Below are 11,914 nucleotides of genomic sequence, written 5' to 3'. Positions count from 1 at the left end.
TCATGAATTTTCTTATTCTTTTTTTTTTAAACTAAGCATATCTGTAAATTTGAGAACAGTGCTCCAGAAAGAATGTTGTTGGAGTATTCTAAGTTCTCTCACTCTCTCACATACCAACTCTTGATTTTCCAGAAAATGTTGCTTGGAATAGTATTACGTAACATATTAATGCTCCATAATGTATATAGTTTTCATTAAAAAGGTGCTTGCTTGTTATCATTGGTTGTTGTAGTATTACGGATTGAAGATGGTAGAGGGTGAACTTTCTAAATCGATGTTGGAGAACAAGAAGGGCTATTTACTGGAATATGGTGCTGAGGGTTTGTTTGGATTGGCCTGGTAACACAAGTGGAAGAGAGAAAAGCTGTCAGTCAAGCTGCTTAGGTATAAAGCACTAATGCTCAGTTGCATCATGATGATAATTCAACCAAGCATTCTGAACTCTACTATTTCTATCAGGAATTTATAACCAATTGAAATAGGCCAAAGTCAACGTGCATAGCCCGGGATTTCCAAGGGTATGAGACGCATTCATTCAAGTCCAACTTTGAGTCTTGGCCATTAGGGACAGTGGCCTCTGCTGCTGAGGAACGAAGAGGAAAAGTAGCAGGTACTAATCATTCTGACTTGTAAGTTGTAAATCAAAACAGTTTTCTTAATTGTCTTACTTCTAACTATCAAGTTATTTAAGAATTCTTCAGCTCTTTTGAAGCAACAAGGTATCGGTCTCAAGGGAATTGCAAAAGGAGCTCCTCCTGTAAATGAATATCTCCCCCCCCCCCCCCCTTTGCTTGAAAGTGGTGGTAAAACTGAGGTATGGATATTGCAACTGTATTGCGAGTTTGTTTTCTATCAATTATGTGTCTTTAAATGCTGGTGAACATTAATGTCTTCTTGTCAAAAGAGTGAACATTAAGAGTGTTTCAGGTATGGCGCATCAATGGCAGTGCCAAGACCCCAGTTCTAAAAGAAGAATCTGGTAAATTTTACAGTGGAGATTGCTACATTGTTGTTTATACATACCACTCAGCCATAAGAAAGAGAATTACTTCTTGGGTTGATGGAGACCCATGTTTTTAGGACTATTTTATTCTGTCCTCTATATCAATATATCTATATAGTGAATTTCAATTCAAATGCTTTTTTCTACGTGATAAAATATAAAGCTCTTGAAAATTGATGCTAGATCCTAAGGATTGAACCTCGCTTTCACCAAGGTGGTTGAGTTGGGTTAGGTTGGATTGTGAAACTAAAGAGTGGGGAAGAAGTCGTAAGTAAAAAAGAATTAAAAAAAAAAATGTGTTAAGGAAATATGAAAAAAGAAATAATAGGTCGGGAATTTTTTTTTAAAAAGCTAAGAATTTATTTTTAAGAATGAGAATATAAATACTAAAATTTACCAAAAAAAAAAAAGAATATAAATACTAAACACTAATTCCTATTTTAAAATCAAGAATGCAGTCTAGATAGAGGTGTTCCGAATGACATTCTCATTCTAGATTAGGAATGCATTCTCCATTTTGAGAAGGCATTCCAAACACAACTTATATGTCCTTTTTTTCTGATAAAAAATAAAAATATTCTATTAATATCCCACCCAATTTTATGTAGCTCAAGAACTTACAACAAGGTTTAAAAAATCAAAATCGGATCATGGAATTGATGGAATTACACACGCAATCTCTTCATCTTGAACAGAGTATCCTTGCATTTAAAATGACATACAAATGAAATAATTCTCATTTTCCCTCTAAACCCCAACCTCTATTTCTCTATTTATGCAAAACTTTCTCTGAAGACTTCCGCAGACTCAAAAACATTTGCAGGGCAGTGAGGTTCGTTCTCAGATCTCTCTCTCTTCCTTTTACCTCTGAATCCTTCAGGCTTCAATTATTTTGAATAAAATTATTGATTCTATTCTTTGTTCTCTTCTACGAGAATGAAATTCTACAGCTTCAATACCCATAAAAGGACCTTCCTTTTCGTTACTGTGAGTCTGTGATTGAATTGAATGTGAATTTACTAGGTGTCATGCTTAACAAGATCTGCTTAAATGATTTTTTGTCATTAAATTGCATCTGTTCAATGTAATACTTTGATGGGTTGTTGAATCTTGTAGTTTAGTGTTGCGTATGAGCTTGAATATTTGGTTGTTCTATTTTTGGGAAAGCAAGTTCTGTTTTTTTTTCTTTTGAATTCTCTGTTTATTCTGTTGTCTTTTTAGATTTAAAATTCACATTTTGAAGATTCATAGACAGTTGGGAAGGAGTTGGTCCTATTAATCTTGGTGAGTGTACAAGGTGGTCGATTATTAGATGTATGCATATGGGTACAGTCATTGTGCAGATTGTGGAAGATCTGAAATAGAGAATTTGCAAGAAAGTTGTGATTTGCAACACACTTTCAGGGTGTTAGGGATTTTAGGGATCTATCTCTGTCTACCTCTCTCTCTGTTTTAGGTTTATGATTTTTTGGTAACATTGTATGATCTATGTGTATGTTTATGATTGATTTCTTGAGCTCATGTTGGGTTCTGTGCCTCTCTCTGTTTCTGTTTTAGGTATAGATTTTTGGGATTTTTTATGATATGTGGGTATATTTTTTATGGATTTTGTATGATCTATTTTAGGATAAGAATGTTGTGGTGTTGGGAATTTTTTCTTATTAATGGGTACTTGGATTCTGTGAAAACAAAATAATGTCTAATCGGATTTTGTATTTCGGTTCTATGACTCCCTCTCTGAAGTTGAGATAGAATGGCTTACCGTGGTGATTTCAATTTTTTCTTGTTGAATAGTCTAATTACCTCTGCAGCATAGGTCATTTTTTATTTTTTTTCATTGAAAAAATGGAGATTTTTTTGGTGGTTTTAATCAGCTGGGAGAGCTTGGGTTGGAAAAGATCTAAGGTTTAAACGTTAAAGTATGGAGAATGATGCATGTGAAGGATGGAGACTGTATTGGTACTAGGGTTTCCATTAAAAGAAACTAATAAGCACAAGTGAAGGATTAATTTAATTGCTTCACATGCAGATAGGATTTCTTTCACTACAGTGTTTTTACATTCATGACAATAGATGCTACCAATAGAGAATTCAGTATTTATTCTCTGCATTCAATCTTTAGATCCTTTTGTGCATTGAATCAAACCAACCATCGCCATCATCCCCCTTTCCAGACTCTTGAATTCAGAAAATCTGATTAATGGTGGGTTAGCAACTTAGCATTTCATGCATCAGTTCAGTATAAACTATAGAATATATAGATACCTGCCTCATTAGAGATCCATGATTTGGTGAGCCAAAAGATTCATGATATCCACATAAAATGGTGATAGAGTGGAGGTGGGGGTAGGGTGCAGACATCCCTTTCAAAAGTGTGAACCAAAATTGAGAAGACAAAACCCACCTCTTGTCTTCTTATAGTGTGATAGTGAAACCCTTCCTCATATTATTATATAATCTCACACATACAGTCCTTTCAACCCTTCATTGATTGAATGTAAATCATATCAAAGTTAATTGATATTCTCATGTTCCCTATCTGTATTTGTTCCCACAAGTTACACTTGCATTTGCACGCTCTTAATAAATTTCTAGGAATTTCTGTTTTTTATATGTGAATTTTTTTGTTTCCTTTTGTAGTTCAACCTTCTCTTTTTAAAATTTGAAGTTGTGGGATTAATATTCTCATGATTTTTTGTTTCCTTTCGTAGTTCAACTTTCTACTTTCGCTATTTTGATTTTCCTCCCTGTCAAACACATACATCTATGAAACCAGTTTTACTTGGAGGATTTTTTTTTAATACCTAATTTATTGGTTTTTGATTGATTGTCACTCCAGTTTCAGTTGGGTAAGACTTCATGGTAGTTTACTTGGAAGTTGCAAATTTGACCTTTGAACCTTATGGGACGAAGAACTCTTCTTTAAAACCATAATTTTGACTAAGCTCAGTATTTGATGCTCCCATTTTTCTTTTTTGTCTAGTCAACGTCTACATTGTTTACTTGATTATTTAAATATTTATTTCTTTAGTTGTTTCCTACTTGTGCTCTAGCCAGATAAATGTTGGGCAAAAATCTGCTTGATTGGCGTGACTTGTCAGGAGTGCAGAACTGATCAGTTTTTCGCATCGTATTCTGTTTGGTTCTAGAACATTATTTCACAGATCCAGGTTTTATGCAGTGGCTTTGGTCTCATCTTTCTTTTATAATATTGGGGATTTTTATAAATATATAAAACTGAAGTAATTATTTCTTTATGTTTGAAAGGAACTTATAGATCACTTATACTATTGGAATACTGTGGATGATAACAATTTTAGGCTTCACAATGGCTTATGGTGAATCAAATACTTTCTTCTCATCTTCTTCATCAATTTATCATATATATTTTTCTGCAAAGACTACTAGAACTGTGGATTTGCCAAATCACGGTTTTTTGATTATGCGTCTTGGGCCAATTCTACAATCTTAAAGTTCTGCATGATGAAGTTGCGCATGTCGGGTTATATCGAGCCTTAGGGTTATGACAATTGGTTCATTAAGATGAAATTTCTAAGTATTTGATATTCCTTATAATTTCATCACATTTTTCATGTATAATTTCTGAAATTCTTTAATGACAACCAGTAGCAACAAAATCCAAAAATTATAAATGCAAGAAGCAAAAAACAGGCAATGGGCCAGGAATCAGGAATCAGGAATCAGGGGTAGTGTATTAAGTTCAAGTTGGAGTAATCAAAGATCCATTGAATCCAATTAATCTAGCCAGCCTTGGGGGGGGGGGGGTTTTAAACGGATGGCTGGATGCTTGAGCCGATCCACATTTGTATCATGGACTAAGAGGTATCAGGAATCTCCCGGGATTTTTTCATGCAGAGGGTATTCTTGTAAATATGATAGATTTACCTGTTCTTTTGTCAGGGTTTCAGATGTAATAATAAGGTAGTTTGACCCTTGTTTTGGCCTTTTGGGTTACTTTTAAGGAAGTTATATTAATGGTAAATGGCAAGTCCCAAAGGATTTTTAACGAAAAACAAAAAAATTTTAATTACCAATGGTTTAGTGGCAAATCTTTCACTTACGCATGGCCAAAAATAAGTACAACAACTCCTCTAACAGGACAACCCGAAGAGCGCAAAATCAACCCAAAGAAAAATTCTATTTTGCCCCAACTGTACGTAGTAGATCATATTGATTCTCCTCCAACATTTGATCCTATACATCCATCACATATGGCAATAAGCTTATGGCCCCCACAAAGCAAGACACATCAAATAAATGTACCTCAAGTGATGAATGTACATCATTTATGTATACCATCCTTCAATCAGAAACATTATCAAGAGACATATATACTAAAGGATTGTTTAAAACCATACACTTCATAATCAAACAGTCTAATCAGAATCATTTCATATCGTAACGTAGATAAATGACCTTATTATCCCACCAAAATTAAAGTTCAATAACTTCATTTCTTTTCTTTTATGATTCAACTCACAAGTAACGATTGAAAGCAAAGAGGAATTCTCCGTACAAATAACAAATAATATTTTCTTCTCCCCCATAGGAGATGAACAAGAAAATATTATTTGTTTTTTGTTGATGTTTCTTCTGTTATTCTACTCACATGCATCTGCACCAAACTTCGGGGAGAAGAAAATATTATTTGTTATAGCGACCCTCCCTTCTCAAGTATCTCTTCTGCATCTACATATGGTCACACGTGCATATTTACTAGTATATATATATATTAATAGTACTATTATAAAACCTAATACTAATATTAGTACTATATAATATAAATATTTTAGTATTATAATATATTAACATACTATAATATATTACTATCTATGCATAGAAAATAGTATCCCAATTCGGTTGGGTTCAAATCGAAAGTTACGAAACTCGAATTGGAACTGAACCGAATTGAGATATTAAATTCCAAAATCGAATTTGGAGCGAATTTATTTGGTTTGGCTTATTCCGTCTAGTTTTGATTTTCGATTTCGGTTCCAATTTGAAATCCTTACGTTTAAATTTAATAATGGGATGGTACGGTTCCGGTTTCTTGCAAGTTCTAAGCACTCAAAGTCTCGAACAATCAGATATGTACAAAATTCCTAAATGCACAAATAAATTTTCCTAAGCATACAAATTATGAAACCATAATCCAGAGTAAGTTGCGAACTTGAAATCTTGAAGATAAGTTAATGGCTCAATCCTCATTATTTTATAATAATAATAATAATAATAATAATAATAGGCAAAAGATTTTGTGCATGACCGTGTATGGTGCACGATCGTGCTTGCAATTGTTGGATGGAGATGAGGGATCGTGTACTATACACGATCATGTTCATCCAACGATTGAAAGCACGGCCGTGTATGAAAACTCTTCCCATAATAATAAAACAAAAAACTGATAACCCTTAGTTTTTCTTTGTAACTACAATATAACTAGGAGAAAAGGTTTTCTGTGGTGAAGTGCACCGCTCATGCCTGCACACAGCGAGGGGTGAAATGACAATTATTTTACGGGAAATCCCCTCCCCCCCCATGATGCTTCATATGCACTATCATTGACCCTCGCACGGACACAAGGCCACACTTGTTCCTGAGAACGCTCCTCTAACTCATAAATTATAATTATTAAATATTAATTAACCCTAAAAATAATAATTTAGGCATGTTAAATGGGTCCTAGCGGTTCCAATTATAATAGGTTCTTTATTGGGCTTTGGTTCTGAACCCATTGGCAAACCCATCCCCAAATCATCTCATCCCGTTTAATAATCAATCCCAAAATCAGTTCCTAAGATCATCCCATTTAATAATAGAACGGGTCAATTACGAGACGATCCGGTTCCGAACCCCAATTGACATCCTTTCGTGTTTAAAAGGTAATTAATTACAAGAAGAGGGTTGCTCATCCACGCCAGCGATCCATGTGAACCTCTCACCGTTGAATATGCACGCTCCGATTGTCAGCAATTGTGGCGATCCCCAGCCCTCGATGTTTCTCCCACACCAAAACGCCCTTTTTAAATCCCTTGAGAGTTGAGACTTTCGTCGTCTCCCCAAGAACTGTTCTCTGTGGTTTCCGTCTTTCTCTTTTGTAATTACTTTGTCTGATGGACTTTACATGTAACTTCCATGGCTACGGAAGAGGTGAATAAGCCTCCTCCACTTTCTTGTTGGTGCTGGTAGGTCGACTGGAGCAGTTCGTCAAGAAATTCTTCGTATTTGATCTAATCCTGGTGGGTCTCAGATTCAGAGCAAAAGTCTTTGGTTATCATGTCGATGTTACAGTGTAACCTTTCACATAATCCAATCCAAGTTTCCTGCCAAGAAATAGTTCTTTTTTATCTGGTGTGAATTAAGATTTTGAAGTCCCCTTCATGAAAAAGAATTGTTTCTCGGAAATTGTATTATGTTTGGAATTGTAGTCAAAATGGGGCTTGGGTGGCATCGGTCGGGAAGTGTGGTCATTCTAAGTATTAATGGAATTGTTAATCTGGTCAGGTGCTGCACATGCAGTCCAATTGCCCGGATTGACTGGACCTTTTTCATACCCACAAGGGGTCTTTCCTCCAGCCTGGATAATACAGTTGGGCTGGATAGAATAGTGTTGGTAGGGACCAAACGGTTGTTTAGATAAATGTCTAAAAAAAGAGATACATTTGTTTCCAAAAAACAAGAGATAGTTAAGTAAATATAGGGTTGCTAGTTTTGTAAAGAAACTAAAAGTGAATAATCATGTAAGTTTCTCAAAAATGTTTATAAGAAGTGAAATGGTGACAATTTTCAGTTCTTGCATGTCTCGTATCTCTACCAAGAATAGAATTGTGCTTGAATTTACGCCTCAAATCAAATTATCTTTATTATATTTGACCAAAGACCATACTGAAACTCTATATATTTCACCCAAACTCTCTAGATAAAAAGGTTCTTAATGTATAGGGCAGTGTTATCAATTCAGAATTAGCTGTAGTTGTCTTGGTTGAGAAGTCAGTATTTAGCAATTAGTTAAGCTATTACCTTTATATGTTGATTATTAAATTAGCAGACACTATTACAACAAATACTAGAGATCCCCTCTTCCTTAATGATGTTCATTGATATGATGCATTTTCATGCCATTTAGAAGAAACAAATTATGTTGCTTCCCCCCTCCACTCTCCCCCATCTAAACACAACTTCTAACCATTTTGCATTGAAAACAAATGGGAAACTTCAGTGATAATTAAAGCAATTCATACTCTAGAAGCTCCTTTCTGCTTTGTCCACCGTTCTCTAACTTTACGAACTATGTCTTCTATAATATCCCTTGCCTTATTTATGATATAATGGAGATAATGAAAATGATCACTCTTGGGTATACTGGATCATCTCTCCAAACCACTCTTTAAGTTCTATTCTATTTCTACTAAAATTGCATTCCATATTATTCTGTTTTAGTCTTAATCTGACTTTTATAAAACCTTTTGATTCTAAAGCATCCCTTGTAACTGTGTCATCTGCAAACAGAAAACAACAAAATTCAAAGATTTGGTGTAGACCAATTATGACTAGAAACTCTCTCATCACTGCTCCAATAGTTCTACAAGTGGTTTAACAGCTCCATCATATTCAAATAATGTTCTTTAAATTGAAATCTTCTATGTACACTATACATGGAATAATAACAGCAACTCATGAGTCTATATACCATGAACATTAGTTCTAGAAAAATATTCATGTCATGCAAACTAATGTTCATGTGATGCAGCAGCAGACCCACATGGTCAAAGAGAAAAAAAATCAGGCTACGAAGCCTTAGCCTTGGACTTTCTAGTATATATATATAAAATAGTAAATATATAATAAAAATACAGAAAAAAATAGAAAAATTACATATCAATGATTTTATAATTTTTTCCAATCCAAACATGTTCAATAATAGATTCTAATCATTGACTATTGAGAGCTTGTCTGACTAAGAAGTGGAGAGGGAGAGATTTACCTTAGGTATACACCGTAGCAGAAACTCTGAGTCTTCTAAAAGAGACGAAAGAATAATAGAAAACAATATAATAGATTATGAGGGTTTCACAGTTTCACTTTTGATTGATGAAAAAAAGAAAATAATATAATTGATAAGAGAATAATTATTGTTGGTGTGATAAGAGCCAATCTTCTATACTTGGTAGGAGATTTGGAAGAATATTGAGTTGCATTTTTTTGGTCTCTTTCCTTTTAATCTGCTATCTATGTATAGCAGTCCCTCTGTATCAGTCCATCTATTTAAGAATATACTTCTCCCAAGAAGCTAAGATGAATTGGGAGATTCATCCGTGGAGTAGGCTTCCTCAAGGAAGTATGAACCACGTAAATCCTCTTCTCCTACTTCTTTGTGTGTGTGCTTGATATCATGGTATCAAAGCAGTACGAATCTGAAGGTACCTGTGTTTGATTATTGAAGAAATCTCGCTGCTGATCGCAAGGTTCTTCATTCTGTTCCTGTGGAGACCTCATTGCAGATATCAAAAGGTTTCCCAATCTTTTCAGACTGTGTTTCAGTCTGTTCTTGGTACTGTTTTGTGTTGCGAATTGCAAGCTGCAGATCGCAAAGCTCTTGAGACAACCTCTGTTTTTGCCTCGTTGTTGATCGCAAGTTACAGCTTGTAAGGTGTCTTCGATTGTTTCATCGTAACAGATAAGTCTCTTCTCTTCCTTTTTATTTCAATGGTTGGTACCAATACCATAGCAGACTCGAGCAAGTCTCACGAAGGAAAGAACAATCGCCTCACTTCCATTCTATTAAATGGAAGAAACTTCCTTCCCTGGTTGCGGGCTGTAACTATTGCCTTGGGTGGACGATCCAAACTTGGGCACATCAATGGGCAAACAAAGGCCCCTGAATCTACTGATCCTAAATTTATTGAGTGGCAGGCTAATGACCACTCAGTCATGACTTGGTTGTTCAATGCTATGGAACCTCAGATTTATGAGATCTTCGCATACTCTGAAACTGCTGCAGAACTTTGGATTTCTTTGAGTAATTTATATGGCCATGCCGACAATGCATCACGAATTTTTGAGCTGCAACAGGAAATTGCTCGCTCTGAGCAAGGATTAAATCAGTCTTTTACTGAGCATCTTGGGAACTTGAAAAAAAAATGGGACGAACTCCGCCAATACAGACCTTCAACTCAGTCTGTGGATGATTATGTCAAGCGGGAAGAGCAGGATCGCATCTTTCAGTTTCTTACCAGTATAAAACCTAAATATGAGGATCTCAAACGTCAAATCCTCATGAGTTCTTCTCTGCCTTCCTTTGTCACAGTTTGCTCTACCATTCAGCGCGAGGAAACTCGTCGTCGGGTAATGAACCCGGACACCAAAACAGGGGGAGAGCCAACAGAAAACTCGGCTAACACCATCACCACTAATAAACAGCAAGTTGACGGGGGAAATCGGTCTACAAAGGGGAAGGGAAAAGGTCGTGGCCCACGACCTCCTTTCCACTGTGAACATTGTTCTCGAGATGGGCATACCAAAGATAGATGTTGGGTGTTGCACCCCCGCTTGCGTCCAAGCAAAGATAAAGGACCTGATGCTAAGGTAGTAGTACAAGCAAGTTCAATAGATCTTCAATCCACTCTTGAAAAACTTGCACAACAATTTCAGCAATTTTTCCAAACAAATGGTAATGCAACTAGTAGCACAACACCTTCTGCACCAGAATCTGGACATTTGGCTCATACAAACGGTAATACTTTTATCTTCTCTGCGCAATCTCAGAATTATTTTATTATAGATTCTGGAGCAAATAATCATATGTGTAGTACAACCCATGGTTTATCTGATATTAGTACTACCTCTGCTGATTCCCATCTCCCCATTACTGTTGCTAATGGCGTACAGGTTCCAACTCAAGGTCTTGGGAAAGTTAAGTTATTCTCTAATGTTTCAGATGCCTTATTTGTGCCTGCTTTGTCTTCCAATTTATTATCTGTTAGCAAATGTACTAAAGAATGGAATTGCAATGTTATTTTTTCTCCACAAAAGGACATGTTTCAGGATCACATCACAGGGAAGATGATTGGTGAAGGGCAACTTCGACATGGCCTCTACATCTTGGATTTTCACAATGAGGCATTGATTGCAAGAAAAAGTGCAGCAGATATATCTCATAATTCTTTAGATTCCTCTTTTTCTCATAATTCTAGTTCTTGTGATACTTGTCATTTTGCAAAACAGCATAGACTTCCTTTTTCTCACAGTACTCATGTTTCTACTAAATTATTTGAGTTGGTTCACTCAGATGTTTGGGGAAGTGCTCCTGTGGATTCTTGTGATGGTTATAAGTTTTTTGTTACTTTCATTGATGATAAATCTCGTGCTACATGGCTTTATCTGTTGACCTCTAAAAGTGAAGTGCTGACAGTGTTTCAGGATTTCTGTCACATGGTTCATACCCAATTTCATACTTATATAAAAGTTTTACGTATAGATAATGGCACTGAGTACACCAATAAGCCTTTTCAGTCCTGCCTCAAAAGCTTGGGTATTATACATTAAACCTCTTGCGTTGGCACTCCCCAACAAAATGGAGTGGCTGAGCGCAAGAATCGTCATCTACTTGAGGTTACATGGGCCCTTCTTTTTTCAGGACATTTTCCCAAGGCCAACTGGTCAGATGCAATCCTCACAAGCTGCTATTTGATTAATCGCTTACCCAGTAAGGTTTTGAAGTCCAAGTCTCCTATGGATGGACGCAAATTCAGTATTTCCCATCTGCGCATTTTTTGTTGTATTTGTTATGTTCATTCTCAGTCTGGTGGTAAGCTTGATCCGCGCGCTCATAAGTGTGTTTTTGTGGGGTATTCTTCTGTTAAAAAGGGTTATAAGTGTTATGACCCCAAT

General features: G+C 35.8%; 1 long non-coding RNA gene across 1 annotated transcript; it reads left to right on the top strand.

Moving 5' to 3' along the window:
• The first annotated feature begins 250 nt into the window (after nucleotides 1–250).
• On the top strand, nucleotides 251–1,040 carry LOC122660420. Its single transcript, XR_006332683.1, has 4 exons — nucleotides 251–384; nucleotides 460–610; nucleotides 702–814; nucleotides 928–1,040. It is a non-coding gene; the product is annotated as an uncharacterized LOC122660420 (long non-coding RNA).
• The last annotated feature ends 10,874 nt before the right edge of the window (nucleotides 1,041–11,914 follow it).

The sequence above is a fragment of the Telopea speciosissima genome, chromosome 4 (assembly GCF_018873765.1).
Source record: "Telopea speciosissima isolate NSW1024214 ecotype Mountain lineage chromosome 4, Tspe_v1, whole genome shotgun sequence".
Classification (NCBI taxonomy): domain Eukaryota; kingdom Viridiplantae; phylum Streptophyta; class Magnoliopsida; order Proteales; family Proteaceae; genus Telopea; species Telopea speciosissima.
Note: the sequence above shows the minus strand (reverse complement) of the source record. Positions and strands in the feature narration are given on the sequence as shown.